Here is a 19,302-nt window from a genome sequence, read left to right as displayed (position 1 = left end):
AATTTAGTAGTAAATATATTCATTTTCATCCATTTCTTCGACAAGTATTTTCGGACGGAGGGAGTATATTGCTGCCGCATCGCATCGCAGCGAAAAACGTGCTCTGTGATGCTTTGGTTCTTCAGCAAGAATCTCAGGCAAGCCCATATTGCGGCGACCTCCTTCTGAGTGTTCCTCCCTCTGATCTGAGTGCAGGAGTATTTATCTATTTATGTATTTATACAAATTGGAGGATCAGGTAAGAACTGAGTCCAAGCATTATATGGGATTTTGCAATTTCCTTTTTTCCTTTTGCCGTGCTCCAAAGACTAAGCACCACATTGACATTTCAGTTCTACATACATCTCTTTTAATTCATTTTGATGACAAGTATTTTCGAACGGAGGGAGTACTTATTTATTTGGATAAGCTGAAAGAAAGGACACCCTCATCAGCTTGTCAAGCAAGCAAAGGATCGGATATATGAAGTTTTGAACAAACATAATACTCCCAGGAGCCTATCTGTCCCCTGCTTCGCCACATGCTGACCAATAAATACATGTACCGACCAAAGTGCACGTCCATGCATGCATGCATGCTCAACATGTTGTTCCGTGCAAATTCACAACAACATGTCCTATATACTCCCTCTTTAAACTAATACTCCTTCCGTTCCTAAATATAAGTCTTTTTAGAGATTCCACTATAAACTACATACGGAGAAAAATGGGTGAATGTACACTCTAAAATATGACTAGATACATTCATATGTAGTTTGTAGTGGAATCTCTAAAAAGACTTACATTTAGGAACGGAGGGAGTATAAAAAAAGTGTGTTTACTTTATTAAAGTAGTAATCTAAACGTTTTTATATTAGTTTACAGAGGGAGTAGAACCCGAATGAGAGAATTCCATCGCAGCCAAAAGTGTCTACAACTCAACTTAATTACTGTACAGGCCATTACGGCAACAGAACTAATCTATAGGAAGGAAGGATTACATTTTGGCACCCGTACATACGTCTTTTCTTTTCTGAAGTTATAACAAGCTAGCCAACATATCACCTGGTTATAACAAGCTCTTCAGGGAGCACTTGGTCTTGGGCTTGATGTCCCTTGGGTGTACACATGGCATCTGCTCCACTAACCTCCCAGTGTTCCCAATCCAACTCCATGCTGTCCAGCGCCGCGACACCCTCCAGCAGCTTCAGCTTTGGGCAATCGCAGATGTCGATTGTCTGCAACTTGGCGAGGCCGCTGATCCTCTTGAGCTCAGGGCAGTCGTACACTTCGAGCTCCACAACCGAAGGAAAATTCTACACGTATTCTAGGAGCGTGAGATCCTGTAGGCGCATGCTTCTCAGATTATACCTGTAATCACTAGCAAGTCCTCGGGGTAGGTGTGTCAGCTTCTTGCAGTCCCTGATAACGAGAAGCTCCAGAGCTGGCATGGCTATGACTTTGCTCTGCGCCTCCCACTCCCACTCCTTCAATCCGGACAGCCCACTCAACAGCAATTCTTTCAGAGTTGGGAATGCGACACCTCCTTCTCCCCTTGCTGCATCTTCATGGGTCTGGAACTCAGGCCCCACATGCTCGATGGCTGGAGCATGATCAATCCTCAGAGTTTCCAAACCAAGGATCCTGCACAAACCATCCGGTAGTCGCGTGCAGTGGGTTATGTGCACTAGGGCAATACGCTTCAAGCTCTTGAAGGTTGCTTCTGCTGGGGACTGCAACCAATTTGGTAGTCGACGACCAAAATATCTTTGTATTAGCAGTGTCTCCAATCTAGCAGGTGAAGGGCAGAGCTCATCAAATACAGACTCTATTCTCTCTTGTTGCTCCACCCCAATTTGGTGCACTTGATCTTCCTCCTCTTTCTCATCCTTGTAGCAACTTAACTCCAAAAATTCTAGGCTCTTCTTGTTGCTGATCTGGGCACTTTTAGCAACTGTACTAGCAGGCACATTTTCTAGACTTTGGACTGCAAGACTTCCAAGATGTGAAAGAGCCTCCAACTCTTCTAAACTGCACCACTCCCCATCCATCTTTACTGGAAACCCATAAAGGGATCTCAAACCTGTTAAACCACCAAATCCTCTTGGTATAACATCTACATTTGATCCATTCAGGTTAAGATATCTTAAACACGCTAGTTTTGTAATGCTGTCAGGAAGCTTGTCCAATTTTGTACAGTCCTGAAGCTGAATGTGCTCAAGGAACCTCATCCTATGAATGTCACCTGGAAGCCTAGATATGTTTGTATGGGAGAATGACAAATATCTTAGGTGTCTTAGCTCACACAAAGAGTCCACTAACCAATCAGATTCCTTGGAGCTTATATCCAATACCCGTAGCCTAGCAAAATTCGCCAATGAGCCACCAGGTTTAATCTTACAGCCTATCAATAATAATGTCCTCAATCTTTCTTGCTTCTCTAGGATGGTCCACTCTAGTTCTGAATGAGTTGATTTTATTGAGAGACGGCAGAAAATTTTGTTTTCTGAAAGAAGATTTCTGATGTCAACTTGATCCTTGTGAACCACTAACACTTCTTCTTTAGCCATAAATTGAGCAAACGAGCGGACAACATCATGCAAGGTGTACTCCCATATGTTATTATTTGAATCATCGGGCTCCAAAAGATTCCTAGCCACCAACTCTCGATGATAATCATCCCCTATTTGTTCTAGATCGACCTGATCTGACTCCGACCTCCCATCATGCTGAACAAACCCTTCACAGATCCACATGCTAATAATCGTCTTCTTCTTAAAACCTGAACCCTTTGGGAAAAGTGAGTAGTAGAGAAAGCATTGCTTCAACTCTGGAGATAAATCATCATAGCTCAAGCTTACTGAGTAGTTTAATTTCTCTCCTGGCCCGTCTTCTTCTTTCCAGCCAAAATCCTTGTGCAAAACATTCTCCCAGTCACGTTCATTAGGATTTCTTGTGCTTAACAATCCACCCATAACTTTAATAGCAAGTGGTAAACCATCACATTTTTTAACAATCTTCATCCCAATATCTTTCAGCTCATCAAAATCACTTCCAACACCGACCTGCCAACAGTAAAGGACAACTTAGTAATGGCAATATCCATAGTTTCGCTTGTACATGACACAAACACGACATTATATTTCCTTTTTATGACACATAACTTTATATTCAAATATCATGTATGAGCTGGTTCAAAAGATAATCACACAGTAGTACTAATGTATGAGCTATATCTTTTTGAACAGAAAGGAAGAAAAATATCTTTGATCGAAACAGCACGCATTGTACTTCTCAAAAAATAATGTCCCATAGTGACATTTCAAAATGTACGGTGTACGTAAATATGCAAAATATAACACATTTGTAGATGAAGAACGGTGTTATACGTAATCAGAACTAAAAAAATTCAAAATTTACAGAATCTAGTTATATGAAAATTCCAAACTAAGATTTGAAACATAGCTTTCCAACCTGGAAAATCAAAAACATTGAAAGAACTTAAATTTATTTTAACTAAATATTTTACTATCTAGATTAAAATTCTAAGATTAAATTTATGCATAATTCTCTATACTTTTCCATTTTAATTTGATCTGACCGATTATGGATTCACATATCCTCGCATATCAATGTTCTCATTTTCTTGTCAATGTAGGACTTGCGTTCCACCGCAACTAAACACCATCGCGCATCGTATCAGATACATAAGGTTTTCCATGTGAAAATGGAGCCATTCAATTTGCCATGAATAATAGTAATACAATTTTCCCTTAACCCATAGGAATCGAAAGCAGCAGTCAAAGGTATTTGTTGGCGGTCGAGCCAATGCCATAAACAATATTGGAGAAAATATTTAACAAAATTGATATACAAACACACATACATTTATCATACATCAAATCCAAATGTGTAACATGTACTGCTAGATAAAGTTTAACTAAATTGATGCCCAAAATATTGTACTCCCTCCGTTCCAAATTACTTGTCTTGGATTTGTCTGCGGCAGCTGTTTCTTTAGCAAGCACCAAGCATCTTCATTGTTTAGTATGTTGACACGCAGGATGTAAGCTCCCATGCTCTGAAGAACATCAACCTTTCTTGAGGTAACCAAGACTCGGCTTCCTGGTTGTGTACCGGCGGCATTAAGAATGGGGGTGCGGAGCACGTTTTCCCATGCTTGTTGGTTCCACACATCATCCATGACCAGCAGAAACTTGTTGTTTGATAGGGTGTCGGTGAGGGCGTTCACAAGTATGGTCTCGTCCTTCTCATCACCATGCTTATTCCCCCCAGCTTGGGAGATGGCGGCCCTTAGCAGCTCCACCTTGGTGAACAGTTGAGTGACACTCAGCCATATCTTGGTTTTGAACTCCTCCTTGATGGCCTCGCTTGCGAAGACCTTCTTGGCGAGTGTGCTCTTGCCTATGCCGCCCTGGCCAACAATGGCCACCACCCTGATGGCGCTGCTACCATGTTCATGGCGGCCGTCGGCGATCAGCTTTTGCTCCAGTTCCTCTGTATTCTTCTTGATCTGGTCCCCCACGAGATCTGACTGGATGAACTGTGCGTTCTCACGCCTGGGGTGTGCAGAACTGGTCGGCGTCCTCCTCCGTTCCTCATAGGAGCCAAGGTCAATGAATTTGAAGTTAGCCACACCCTGGCAGATGGTGGCCAGCTCCTCGTTGAGAGTTTTGATGCGACTGCCTACCTCGTTGGCAAACCCAGGGTTCTGCACGCAGAAGAGAAAGGGCTGGAGGACACTCTGCAGCTTATCCCCGAGGCAGCCCAGAAATGGCAGCTTCTCCCGGAGTCGGAGGCATAAGCCACTGGAGTGTTGCTTGTCCTTTCGGTCCATGGCCTCAAGCTGGCAAAGATCAAGGATATCAGAGGCCTCGTACATGGCGCTCTTGAGCTTGGTCACCCATGCCTGCACGCTCCTGTCAGTGATGCGCCTCCTCTCGGCATCGGTGAGGAGGTTCCGAAGGGGTTCCACATTGGCTTCCAGCTTGTTGATCTCTTGGGAGACGCCAAGAAGCATGCTGATCTTGTCTTCCCCCATATCCAGGATGGTGTTCATCACTCGGGCTGCCAAAGCATCAAGGACAGCCGCCATGGCTTCCTTCCTGCATATAATATAATACACCACACCAACCAGTTAATCATAAGTAATATACAGATTAGTATGCATGAGAACCTATTTCTGATTAATCACAATGCAAGTAGCAGGTACAGATGGGCCGATGTAGCTAAAACTTAACGACACAATATAATCAACCAACTAAAGTATAAATATGCGTGCAAATAAACATGTTCTGCCGATCGATTATCACCTCAGCTTCAGTTGCAGTGAAAGTTGGAAGGGGGGTCTATCTCGCTTCTTTCCAGCTAGCTGAATCCCAATACAAAGAGAGCTCGGTCTCCCCTCCCCTAGCGCGCGCGAGAGGGGATCTGGCGAACGGCGGCGGCGGTGGATCAGAGGAGCTAGATGCGGTGGCTGGTGGAGGCTGTGGTGTGAGAAGATGAATGGCAGGCGAGCAGGATGGAGCACCTGTCCTAATCACAACAAGGTTACTTGTGGGTGGCCTAATAATATTCAATTAATTTGCACATCACTTAATTAAGTATATATTTTGGCGTGGATCTACAGGCCGCCCGGATGACGACACTTAAGTAAGTATATGTATCGGCTGTTTGACTTAACAATAAGTTGCCAGTTCTCAAGGGATACCATTGATGACCGTTTAATGCTACCACAAACTACCCCCACAATGTTACCAAGTGCACATGCTTGCTTTTTTACACGTCCCAATTGCTAGCTAGGTTAATGTGTGTTGGCGTGGATCTATAGGCCACATCCATGACACCCTACTGATTATGTATGTATGTTTGGTGTGGATCGATGCTTCAACCCTAGCCATTGACTACTGTTTAGGTTAACAAGTTGCCAGATCTGAGATTGGATTTTCACATCCCCTCACCCCTCGCGTCGCTCCCTAGGGCGACTCCAGGGGTCTAACCCTAGTGCCGCCAAAGCCCCCAATGCAAAAAAAGGGGTCTATCACTAGCTACTGACTATTTGGGTTAACAAGTTACCAGATGTCAATGGGAAATACTGCTATACCCCCGCAGTACACTTTTTACGCTAGACAGCCTCATGGAATAAATAAGCTGCATTCCTTCTACCCCAAAAAACTACTGCAATTTTGTCTTGTGCTGGTCAGTTTAGTAACCCTCTGTAATAAACTGCTAAAGCGTCTTACAATTGTTTATAGAGGGACAAGTAATTTCCCTCTAAATCTTACTATGTACTCCCTCCGTTCGGAATTACTTGTCGCAGAAATGGATGTATTTAGACATATTTTAGTTTTAGATACATCCATTTCCAAGACAAGTAATTCCGAACGGAGGGAGTATTAATTTGGCACTACACTAGTATCAAAAAACATCTTACATTATGGGACGAAGGGAGTATTAATTTGGTAGCTGGGGTGGGGTAGTGTATGCATGTTGTCTGAAGAGCATTGTGGATCTAGATCAACGACCGAGTTGTGCTGGGCGGTTTAGTAGTAATCGGAGCCAGAGAAGAGTGTTTTAGACCTAGATCCAGATCTGCAACCTCAAGTCAATGGTAAGGCTGTGCTGCATTATTGTAACAAGTTTCGATGGTGCCGTGCCGTGTACATGTGCCCCCTACCCAAGTGTGTGTGTATATATTATGCAGCATGTCAACTACGAGAGTTTAGCTTTATGGTTCTCAATCAGCAAACCACAAGCTGTTGGTGTCGGTTCTATATGCAAACCACAAGCTGTCGGTTCCACCCCCTAAAAAATAAGGTATTTTCCTTGCTTCCATTTGTTTTGATTTCTCTCAGCCCCTCCAACTTTGTTGTTCCATGTACATACTGTATGTTTAAATAAAAGCCTTGTAGTATGTTATATGTCTTTGCCTTTCCATCAGGTTTAGTACGGTTTTCTGTAATTAACTGGGGAACAATCTTATTCTTGATTAATGAACGAGCAAAGTTTTTGCCTCAAATTTTGAAGACGTATATACTCTCGTACGAGATGCCTCGCATTTGTTTTAGTACTGTTGTCTTGCTTCTTTTTTTTCTGGGTTAATGGGGATCTCTTTGATTCTTGATGCTGCTTGGAGGCGATACAAACATAAAGAGGTCACATGTTAACCCAGACCCGACGCCGAGTACTTTCCGACAACGGTGACGACCGATGACAAATGATGATGAAGCAACCAACGCTGGCTACGAAACTCGACGAAGTTCCTTTATGCCGAGATGCGACGCACCGTAGAGCTAGCTTCCGATGTTTTGTCGTACGCAACAGCCAAGGATCCGATCGATCCGGCCGGAATCACACGTAACGCACGCACACAACTCGCCGGATTGATAGCCACAGGCTCGTGTTAAGCCTGTTATCTTTTCTATTGATTCACGGTACAAGGATTACAAGGGGTAGGTACTTGTGTATATACTAGTCATAGCTAGCTCTTGTTTTTGCATGGTAAATTGGTAATACGTGTCTCATTTATATCATAAAGATTAAAGTACAAGTCACGTAAGAATCGACATGACAAAACTGAAAAGTTAGCAGAACATCTCTGAGCTTGACACCAACGCCCATCACCTGCCTCCGGCACCACAACAACAGCCACCGAAAAAAAGAATGATGGATCACCTCCTCACCCGAGCTCGACGCGGCTCCATCGCTGATATGCAGCTTTGCGGACCTCCAAGGTGGGGCCTTCACCGTTGAACGAATCAGACCGGGGCAACACCCCGGACACGCCATCGAACTCCAAATCTGGCACCCCACCGCGACTAAGACATCGCAGAAGGAAACCATACCTGCCATCCACGAACCACGAACCCAGCACATGTTCCGTCTTTCAGATGTCGTCGATGCAGACCACAATCTGCATCCGCTACTAGACTACCTCCCAAGCTCCGCGTCGACGTTGGAGCAAACGCCGTCGCAAGGCGGAGCCCGAGGACACAGGTCCACCACGAGGATGCCGCCGCCACACCATCCTTGCTTGAACAGACTGGTTTTCAAATCCATCCCCAACCATAGGACCGATGGCCTTGTCAAAGGATCCGAAGAATCTTTATTCAGCACTGACATCGTTGCCGCCGAAACGAAGACCATGAACAACCTAAAAATCTAAACTACGAGAGAGTAAAAACGATCCACACGCGTGGATCCGGCGCCCCCCTTCACCACTGACGACCTAGGTCGCCGGCGGAGGGGAGCCGCCGGAGGACGGTGCTGGAAGATTGGGTCTTCTGGCGGCGGCTAAGGTTCCAGCGCCAGGGACAGGAGGAAAACCGAGTACAGTCATAGCTAGCTCTATACTAGTACTAATCCTATTCGATGTCCAACATCAATTCTACACGGACACGATGCAGACATGTACACGTAGCAGACACGGACACGGGCAGGACGTTGGGTTTATTCCAACATCACACCCGGCCTCCGGATAACGACAAGCATGCAGACTATACAGGACCAACGAGCAATCAAATCCTAGAAGAGTATCATTGAATAGTACCTTTGCTTGTCTTCGTTATCTGAGATCAGGCAGCCGACCAAATAGGAGGTTCAGTAGCAGTCACCATTCATGTCCATGGTAAGTCAAGATTTGGCATACCTATGGATTTTTAGTCACATCCTGTATTTTGTGCCAATTCATTGGCCAGATTTGATGTGACCTAAACCTTCACCGAAATGCTTTGCAAGTCAAAACCTAGAAAATTTGGACAAATGCAAACTAAGCATTGCCTCATAAGCCACAAGAAATAGGTGACATTGGATCTCCTTGTCTCAGGTCCTTATGTGTTTGGAAGCAGTGACCTAGGTCGTCATTCACTTTGATTCCAACACTTCCTTTTTCGTGAAAGATTCAACCTGGTGTCTCCAGGCCTGATCAAAACCTTTCATGCGCAATGCCTGTTGCAGAAATGACCATTTGACTTTATCGTACACTTTTTCGAAATCCACTTTGAAAACAACCCCGTTTAGTTTTTCCGTATGGATTTCATGGAGCGTTTCATGAAGGACCACAACCCCTTCTAGGATGTTTCTGTCCGACATGAAAGCAGTTTGGGTCGGCTGCACCACAGAGTGCGCAATCTGTGTGAGTCTATTAGTTCCAACCTTGGTAAATTTTTTGAAACTAACATTAAGAAGACAAATAGGCCTGAACTGCTCAATTCTCGCAGCCTCTGTTTTCTTCGGAAGCAAAGTTATTGTTCCAAAATTCAGGTGAAACAATTGAAGCTGTCCGGAAAATAGATCATGGAACATCGATAACAAATCCCCTTTAATTATGTGCCAGCATTTTTTATAAAACTTCGCCGGAAATCCATCCGGCCCCGGAGCTTTATTATTCTTCATCTGGGAAATAGCTTCAAACACCTCTTTCTCCAAAAATGGGGCGGTTAATATATCATTCTCATCTGCAGCCAGCTGAGGAACATCCTCAATCCTAGACTCATCCAAGGGCACAAAATTATCCTCTAGAGGCCCAAATAGCTGCTTGTAATAATTGGTTATGTATAATTTTAGGTTTTCCTGTCCTAAAATCGTCCGCTCGTCTTGCTCAAGTTGAAAGATTCTTTTCTTTTTATGCTTGCCATTGGTGATCATATGGAAGAATTGAGTATTGGCGTCCCCTTGGACAACTTTGCGAACCTTAGCTCGTAATGCCCACTTCAACTCCTCTTCTTGCAGAAGTTCTTTCAGTCTCATCTCCGCGTCTACTTTAGCGTGAAGCTCCGAGGTTTCTAAATTGTGGACTCGGGTTTTAAATCTAGGGACTGGATAAGTGTAAGGAGCCTTTCCTTTTCAATCTTATAGATCCCACTGAGATGCTTAGCCCACCCTCGCAAGAAACTTCTCAAGTTCCTAATCTTATTTTGCCATCTCTCAATAGATGACCTCCCCCCTGCATCTTTCGCCCATTCCCTGGCTATCAGATCCAGGAAGCCTTCTCTTTCAAACCACGCTAGTTCAAAAGAGAAGGCGATTTTATTACCCACATGTGTTGCCTCACCAGAGTCAACCAGCAAAGAGGTGTGGTCAGAGATTCCATGAGATAACGCTTGGACTATTACAAAAGGAAATTTATGTTCCCAGTCGACGCTCGCTAGGACTCGATCCAGCTTCTCATACGTCAGGTTTTGCAAGGTATTAGCTCAAGTAAATTTTCTACCCGAAAGCTCTATCTCTCTGAGATCCAAGCTTTCAATAATGGTATTAAACATGAACGACCACATGGCGTCAAAATTATCATTGTTCTTTTCTTCTCTCCTCCTAATAATGTTAAAGTCACCCCCAACCAAGATTAGAAGCTGCTCAGACCTGCAAATACGGACGAGATCCGCCAGAAAGTCTGGTTTAAGTTCTGGCTACGCGGCCCCATATACCGCTACCAGTGCCCAATTAAAGCCATCGACCTTGGATCTAACCCGAAATTTGACGGCGAAATCACCCATAACCACACTTCGGACTTCCAACATCTCACATCTAACCCCGAGTAAGATCCCCCCTGATCTTCCTCTTGGGGGAAGGCAATGCCTAAAGTGCTTAGAAACTGAGGAGAGAAATTGTCTCTTCCTGTTTCAGAGAGGGCGATAAAATCCAACATGTGCTCAATGGAAGCATCTGCTAGAAACCTTCTTTTAGCCAACTCCGTCAGACCTCTGCTATTTCAAAAGATGCCTCTCATAATTCATCATGGATTTTTTTAGTAGTACGGATCCTAGCAGTTCTACGCACCGCGGATGCTGGATAAATCTTTCGCCTCCACTTACGTTTAGGCTTGTTCTGATCCTCTACCCGGTCCTCACAACCGGTCTTCGTGGATCTAACAACCTGATCCTCGACCGGGGCAACATCCCTTAGGGTCATAGAACCATCATCCTCCTCTATCTCAGGGAGGGATGGGGCAAGATCCGTACAGAAAGTATCTAGCACCCTGACTCCCAAAGCATCTATGTCAGAATCGTTCATAGGTTTGACCGCTGCTAATTGGCGAATCAACTCTAAAGCACGTTCCGCTTCCAGGTCTAGGATATCATTAACGGATTTAGAGGTTTCACTTTCATTACTACCTAGCGAAACTCCTAACTGATTTGCATTGTGAATAATCTCATCATTTGAAAAGTGCAAAATGGAATTGGAAGTGTTGACAGACATACCAGTAGTGACCTCAATGTCACGAAGCTTGGCCGCCCGCATGGCGCACCTCAGTTGCATATCATCAATATCCGGCTGGTCCTGGAGGCGACAGCTTGACACAGGATCCGGAATACCTCCAAAAGCAATGACCTTCCCCGAGTCACCCTGTTTGGGGTAAGGCCTCCTGCCCCACCCCCAACGCACGGCCATGCCGCTACAATCGAAGATTCACCATGATTCGCCGACAAGCGCGGGGTTAGTGAGTGCTGGGCCACCTGCCCAAGCTCCCCACCTGGAGTCCCGTGAAAAAAAACAGGAGAAAATTTCACTTCCCGGCCTCTTCACCAACTAGGGATGCATACGGCCATTTTAGTATGAGTACCAAGATAAACATGGTCCTCAAAATTTTCTTAAATGAGTATCAAGATATTTCTTGATGCGTGGTTCCACCACACACCAAACTTGATCCTCAATAAACGGGGGAAAACCCCTGCACCAACTAGGGATGCATACGGCCATTTTAGTATGAGTACCAAGATAAACATGGTCCTCAAAATTTTCTTAAATGAGTATCAAGATATTTCTTGATGCGTGGTTCCACCACACACCAAACTTGATCCTCAATAAACGGGGGAAAACCCCTGCACCAACTAGGGATGCATACGGCCATTTTAGTATGAGTACCAAGATAAACATGGTCCTCAAAATTTTCTTAAATGAGTATCAAGATATTTCTTGATGCGTGGTTCCACCACACACCAAACTTGATCCTCAATAAACGGGGGAAAACCCCTGTGCATCACCTGTCAATTCTAGAAATTGAACTCGGGTCGTTAGGCTGCACAACCGCATGCCCAACCACTGAGCCAAGGCTCTCTTTGCACACCAAGCCTGAAATGAACAAACAAATATATTTGATCCATTCCAGGTGAGCACCAATACTACACTCGTGTGCTCAAATGATTAACAAGTACAAAGTACTATATACGTATTACGTTCATCATACTTAAGCATAGATAGGAGGGCCCAAGGTGAAAGTGCTCATCTCTTCAGCGACTTCAGAGCCACACACCTGGTTATAAAAAGCTCACACGGCAGTTCGTCTTCACCTTAATATCCCTTGGGTGTGCACCTCGCATCTGGTCCGGTAATCTCCTAGTGTTTCCAATCCAACTCCATGTTGTCCAGCGCCGGGACACCCTCCAACAGCTTTAGCGTCGGGCAACTATACATGTGGACCGTCCGCAGCTTGGACAGGCCGCTCATCCTCTTCAGCTCAGGGCAGCGGTACACTTTGAGCTCCACAACCGAAGGGAAGTTCTCCAAACAATCTAGGAGCGAGAGCTTCTCTAGCACAATGGTTCTCAGATTATGCCTGCGGTCAGTAGAAAGTCCTGGGTGTGTCAACTTGCAGTCACTAAGAAAGAGATACTCCTGTGCTGGCATGGCTGTGACTTTGCTCTGCTCCTCCTCCCACTCCCATTCCTTGCATCCGAACAGCGCACTCAACGTCAGTTCTCTCACACTTGGGAATGCGATACCTCCCACTAGTAGAAAACATGGCACTAGTCCCGGTTTCAGAGGGCCTTTAGTCCCGGTTCTGCAACCGGGGGTCGGGACTAAAGTTCGCTTACGAACCGGAACCAAAATGCTGTCACGCATCAACAGCTCGCAGGCGCTGGGGTTTTTGTTCACAATATGGTTACATCCTTCAGGCCCGATATGGCGCCATGGTCAAATTGCCTTCTAGATTGCCTCTGAACCAACCAAACTGATCGCTACATGCAGCCGAACTCAAATGAATGGACATAACTACATTCAGAAGGAAGGAGAAGGTACATACTACATACTACACTCTCTGATTACATTTTGGCACCCGTATGTACGTCTTTGCTTTGCTGAAATTAATTGTTCATCTCTCTCTCTCTCATGAGTGAGTCCGTCTAAAGCTATCACCTAAGGTCTTCCGGGAGCTCAGGCGGCACGAGTACACTTTGACCTCCACGACCGACGGAAAATTCTCCACATATTCTAGGAGTGTGAGCTTCTGTACCACAATGATTCTTAGATTGTACCTGTGGTCACTAGCAAGTCGTGGGCGAAGGTGTGTCAGCTTGCAGTCCCTGAGTCGGAGATGCTCTGCTCCTCCTCCCACTCCCACTCCTCCCATCCGGACAGCCCACTCAACACCAATTTTCTCAGACTTGGGAATGCGACACCTCCATCTCCCCTTGCTGCATCATGGGTCTGGATCCCAGGCCCGACATGCTCGATGGCTTGAGCATGCTTGTGTTAGATAGATAGGTAGAGATATATGTTGTATTCAAACTTCTATCTCTTCTCCCTTTCGTGTAACCTTCTGTCTCTCTCTCTCTCTCGTGTAATTCTGGAGAGTCCTAACGACCTCCCAAACTTGTAACCCATGACAGATTCTCAATATATACAGCGGCCCGAGACCAAAGAGTTCAACGCTTCTCCCAATTTTTACATGGTCATCAGAGCCTATCCTCATCGCATCTAGCAACCTACGAGAAAGCCTTCAGCCCAGAGAGGAAAAACAACCTAGCCGTCGTAGATCAAAGCCATGGCAGGAACCGATGCATCCACCGCCGCCGCTACCATGTCCACGCTTACCACATCCACCATGAGCGCCCTGACTACCCAGTTCGCCGGTTCTTCCTACGCCTCTTCTTCCACCTCCAGCAACGGCGCTAGCTCCCTCGGGTCGCCTCCGTCAGAGAAGCTGACGAGGATGAATTTTCTTCACTGGAAGGCCATTGTGCTACCCCAGATCAAGGGGGCACAGATGGAGCACTTCCTGGACGCCACAAGGCCAGCGCCCCCTGCCACCATCACCATCACTAAGCATGGGAAGGAAGAGCAGGTCTTCAACAATGCCAGGACGATCTGGTACGCCCAGCAGCAGCAGGTACAAGGTTACTTTATGGGATCTCTGTCACGTGAGGTTCTTGCACAGGTCGTAACTCTCTAGACGCCGGATGAGGTGTGGAGCGCCATCCACGCCTTCTTCGCTGCGCAAACCCAATCGCAGCTTGTCAATACTCGCATCGCCCTTGCATACCTCCAGAAGGGAAACATGGGGATGCCAGAGTACCTCGCCAAGATCAAGGTCCTGACGGATGAGATCGCCTGCACCGGAAATCCGCTCGGCGATGGCGAGATCGTCTCCTTCGTTCTGAAGGGCCTGGACATGGAGTATAACTCGGTTCTCTCGGCTCTCTCTGCCCGTGTCGAGCCCGTCACCATCACCGAGCTCTACAACCAGCTTCTTAGTTTTCAAGCCCGCATCAATCTGCTCCAGCAAGGAAATCTGCGTCAATCTTCGGTAAACGCCTTGACCCATGGCCGTGGCTGTGGTGGTCGAGGCCGTGGTCACCAAGGCCAACAAGGGCGTGGCCGAGGCGGCAACAACAACTATGGACGTGGACGCTCCAACAGCAACAACAATAATGATGCACGCTCCTTCAACAACAACAATGGCGGCCGATCTGGTGGACGACCTCGACCCCGATGCCAGCTCTGCAAGAAGCCTGGTCATGAAGTACTTGAGTGCTGGCATAGGTATGATGAGGACTATGTGCCTGAAGAGCGACATGTCCTTGATGCCTTGAGAGAACAAGCAGGAGAAGGAGAAACAGTGTGGTACGCTGACTCTGGTGCAACCAATCACATCACGGGTGAGCTTGAGAAGCTTGCAACTCATGAAAGATATTACGGCAATGATCAAGTGAACACTGCTGCAACCTGTGAAGGTATGGACATACATCATATTGGTCGTGCTTTCATTAATTCCCCTACTTCTAAACGTAATCTTGTTCTTGAAGATGTCCTTCATGTTCCTCAAGCTAACAAAAATCTTGCATCTATGTCTCGCTTATAAGCTGATAATAATGTCTTTTTTGAAACTCATCCAAAATATTTTTTCATAAGGATCGGGCAACGAGGGAACTTCTTCATCACGGTAGATGCATCGGTGGTCTCTACCCTATTACATCAAAGTTTTTTAGCCGCAAGCAACGTCGTCAAGTTTACTCCGTCGTCAAAAGTTTTTGGAATGACCTGAAGATTCACAGAGGCACTTTTTAGAAAATGTAAAAAATACTGGCGAAAGAATCAAGACGAGGGGGCCCACACCCTGTCCACGAGGGTGGGGGGCGCGCCCTCCCCCCTGGGCGCGCCCCCTTGTCTCGTGGGCCCCCTGAGGCTCCGCCGACCTCAACTCCAACTCCATATATTCCGTCTCGCAGAGAAAAAAATCAGAGAGAAAGTTTCATCGCGTTTTACGATACGGAGCCGCCACCAAGCCCTAATCTCTCTCGGGAGGGCTGATCTGGAGTCCGTTCGGGGCTCCGAAGAGGGGGATTCGTCACCGTCGTCATCATCAACCATCCTCCATCACCAATTTCATGATGCTCACCGCCATGCGTGAGTAATTCCATCGTAGGTTTGCTGGACGGTGATGGTTGGATGAGATTTACCATGTAATCAAGTTAGTTTTGTTAGGGTTTGATCCCTAGTATCCACTATGTTCTGAGATTGATGTTGTTATGACTTTGGTATGCTTAATGCTTGTCACTAGGGCCTGAGTGTCATGATTTCAGATCTGAACCTATTATGTTTTCATGAATATATGTGTGTTTTTGATCCTATCTTGCAAGTCTATAGTCACCTATTATGTGTTGTGATCCGACAACCCCGAAGTGACAATAATCAGGATATTTCTCGGTGATGACCATAGTTTGAGGAGTTCATGTATTCACTATGTGTTAATGCTTTGTTCCGGTTCTCTATTAAAAGGAGGCCTTAATATCCCTTAGTTTCCGCTAGGACCCCGCTGCCACGGAAGGGTAGGACAAAAGATGTCATGCAAGTTCTTTTTCATAAGCACGTATGACTATTTACGGAATACATGCCTACATTACATTAATGAATTGGAGCTAGTTCTATGTCACCCTATGTTATAGCTATTACATGAGGAATCGCATCCGACATAATTATCCACCACTGATCCATTGCCTACGAACTTTTCACATATTGTTCTTCGCTTATTTACTTTTCCGTTGCTATTTGTATGTCTTCAGCAATAAAGATGTATAAGTTTTCTCCGCATCATTTTGTGTGCTCTGTTTTATTTTTACTTGTATACACTTGTATACTGGCACGCCCGCACTTAAAACGCCATTACGGATAAATTTGATATTTATCTCGCATAAAACACACATACATTATAATCTCTGGATACATACTCAGATAAAACAAAGCCTCTTCAGAGCACAAGACGTAGGGTTGTTAGCGCCACCACGAAAGGCCCGGACTCGCTAAAACACCATGTCACCCATATGAATCTCGATAGATATTGCTCCCTTACATTACCCCTCTCTATTGTCGGAATCGTTCCATGACAACCACCACTATTTATAGTTCACCTATAAACCCTTTTCTAGTAGTGATGTGCAGCTGCGGGGATGGCTTTGGGCGGCGGCAGGGACCATGTGCCGCGGCGCTAAGGCCCGAAAGGGTGACGCAGCGGCGGCGCACGAATCGGTGCAGTCGGAAAGAACCACGGGGTGGCGGTGCTGCGGCTCGACGGGGTGACACAGTGGCAGCCGGTTGCTCAATCGACGGATATGCGCGTGCTCAGTGACGATCTTCACATAAACATGTAAAAGACGCGCGCGAACAACCAATCGGGTCAACCGCACGGTGTGGATGAACCGGATTGCGTACGCTCGGGTGATCAGTCCAAACACCTGTGAAGTTGAAGTGTCCACATGGCCTGCGTAGGACGGACGTGACCGAATGCAACTTGGTGGAAACACGCAGGCGCGAGTAGCCACGTATCGCAACCATACTTGAGCCACGCACGGACATGTGTGGTCCAGTGAGTCGACACGAGCAGCCGGTTGCTCAATCGACGGATATGCGCGTGCTCAGTGACGATCTTCACATAAACATGTAAAAGACGCGCGCGAACAACCAATCGGGTCAACCGCACGGTGTGGATGAACCGGATTGCGTACGCTCGGGTGATCAGTCCAAACACCTGTGAAGTTGAAGTGTCCACATGGCCTGCGTAGGACGGACGTGACCGAATGCAACTTGGTGGAAACACGCAGGCGCGAGTAGCCACGTATCGCAACCATACTTGAGCTGTTGGAAATATGCCCTAGAGGCAATAATAAAAGCATTATTATTATATTTCCTTGTTCATGATAATTGTCTTTATTCATGCTATAATTGTGTTATCCGGAAATCGTAATACATGTGTGAATAACAGACACCAACATGTCCCTAGTGAGCCTCTAGTTGACTAGCTCGTCGATCAACAGATAGTCATGGTTTCCTGACTATGAACACTGGATGTCATTGATAACGAGATCACATCATTGGGAGAATGATGTGATGGACAAGACCCAATCCTAAACATAGCACAAGATCGTATAGTTCGTTTGCTAGAGTTTTCCAATGTCAAAGTATCTTTTCCTTAGACCATGAGATCGTGTAACTCCCGGATACCGTAGGAGTGCTTTGGGTATGCCAAACGTCACAACGTAACTGGGTGACTATAAAGGTAGACTACGGGCATCTCCGAAAGTGTCTGTTGGGTGACATGGATCAAGACTGGGATTTGTCACTCCGTATGACGGAGAGGTATCACTGGGCCCACTCGGTAATGCATCATCATAATGAGCTCAGAGTGACCAAGTGTCTGGTCACGGGATCATGCATTACGGTACGAGTAAAGTGACTTGCCGGTGACGAGATTGAACGAGGTATTGGGATATCGACGATCGAATCTCGGGCAAGTAACATATCGATAGACAAAGGGAATAGCGTACGGGATTGATTAAATCCTCGACATCGTGGTTCATCCGATGAGATCATCGTGGAGCATGTGGGAGCCAACATGGGTATCCAGATCCCGCTGTTGGTTATTGACCGGAGAGTCGTCTCGGTCATGTCTGTTGTCTCCCGAACCCGTAGGGTCTACACACTTAAGGTTCGGTGACGCTAGGGTTATGAAGATATGTATATGCAGAAACCCGAATGTTGTTCGGAGTCCCGGATGAGATCCCGGACGTCACGAGGAGTTCCGGAATGGTCCGGAGGTAAAGAATTATATATAGGAAGTGCTATTTCGGGCATCGGGACAAGTTTCGGGGTTATCAGTATTGTACCGGGACCACCGGAAGGGTCCCGGGGGTCCACCGGGTGGGGCCACCTGTCCCGGAGGGCCACATGGGCTGTAGGGGGTGCGCCTTGCCCTAGATGGGCCAAGGGCACCAGCCCCTATAGACCCATGCGCCTAGGGTTTCCACCATGGAAGAGTCCATGTGGTGGAAGGCACCCCTAGGTGCCTTGGGGGGGAGGGAAACCTCCCCTTGGCCGCCACCCCCCCTAGTAGATCTCATCTACTAGGGCCGGCCACCCCCCTTGGCACCCCTATATATAGTGGGGGAGAGGAGGGACTTCAAACACCAGACCCTGGCGCCTCCATCTCCCCCTGTTACGTCTCTCCCTCGTAGTCTCGGCGAAGCCCTGCTGCTGTGACGCCCTGCATCCACCACCACGCCGTCGTGCTGCTGGATCTTCATCAACCTCTCCTCCCCCCTTGCTGGATCAAGAAGGAGGAGACGTCTCCCGTCCCGTACGTGTGTTGTACGCAGAGGTGCCGTCCGTTCGGCGCTGGTCATCGGTGATTTGGATCACGTCGAGTACGACTACATCATCACCGTTCTTTTGAACGCTTCCGCTCGCGATCTACAAAGGTATGTAGATGCATCCAATGACTCGTTGCTAGATGAACTCCTAGATGATCTTGGTGAAACGAGTAGGAAAATTTTTGTTTTCTGCAACGTTCCCCAACAGTGGCATCATGAGCTAGGTCTATGCGTAGTTCTTCTTGCGCGAGTAGAACACAATTTGTTGTGGGCGTAGATTTGTCAACTTTCTTGCCGTTACTAGTCCTTTCTTGCTTCAGCGGTATTGTGGGATGAAGCGGCCCGGACCAACCTTACACGTACGCTTACGTGAGACCGGTTCCACCGACTAACATGCACTAGTTGCATAAGGTGGCTGGCGGGTGTCTGTCTCTCCTACTTTA

The 19,302-nt window shown here is 46.5% G+C and overlaps 1 pseudogene; it reads right to left on the bottom strand.

Annotated features, from left to right (window-relative positions):
• Positions 1–1,039: 1,039 nt before the first annotated feature.
• On the bottom strand, positions 1,040–5,464 carry LOC119358521 (annotated as a pseudogene).
• Positions 5,465–19,302: the final 13,838 nt, after the last annotated feature.

Source organism: Triticum dicoccoides, chromosome 2A (assembly GCF_002162155.2).
Source record: "Triticum dicoccoides isolate Atlit2015 ecotype Zavitan chromosome 2A, WEW_v2.0, whole genome shotgun sequence".
NCBI classification, from domain to species: Eukaryota; Viridiplantae; Streptophyta; class Magnoliopsida; order Poales; family Poaceae; genus Triticum; species Triticum dicoccoides.
Note: the sequence above shows the minus strand (reverse complement) of the source record. Positions and strands in the feature narration are given on the sequence as shown.